The sequence below is a fragment of the Mustela nigripes genome, chromosome 6 (assembly GCF_022355385.1).
Source record: "Mustela nigripes isolate SB6536 chromosome 6, MUSNIG.SB6536, whole genome shotgun sequence".
Classification (NCBI taxonomy): domain Eukaryota; kingdom Metazoa; phylum Chordata; class Mammalia; order Carnivora; family Mustelidae; genus Mustela; species Mustela nigripes.
The window spans coordinates 123447537-123447946 of record NC_081562.1 but is presented as its reverse complement, the minus strand read 5'-3'; positions in this window follow the sequence as shown (position 1 = coordinate 123447946).

Genomic DNA, 410 nt, shown 5'->3' with positions numbered 1-410 from the left:
AGAGTCAATTATCATATGGTTTCACTTACTTGTGGAGCACAAGAAATAACATGGAGGACATAGGGAGATGGAGAGGAGAAGGTAGTTGAGAGAAATTGGAAGGGGAGAAGAACCATGAGAGACTATGGACTCTGAAAAACAATCTGAGGGTTTTGAAGGGGCGGAGCGTGGGAGGTTGGTTGAGCCTGGTGGTGGGTATTAAGGTGGGCACATATTGCATGGAGCACTGGGTGTGGTGCATAAACAATGAATTTTGGAACACACACATCTCTCATAATCCTCACCCCAGGAGAAAATGTAGGCTAGTAAATGGCAGAACTGAGATTTGAATCTACATTTGAATGATTCCAAAACCCATGTTCTTTGTGTAATGGTGCTCATTTGACAATGGTGAATATTATAATTATTTT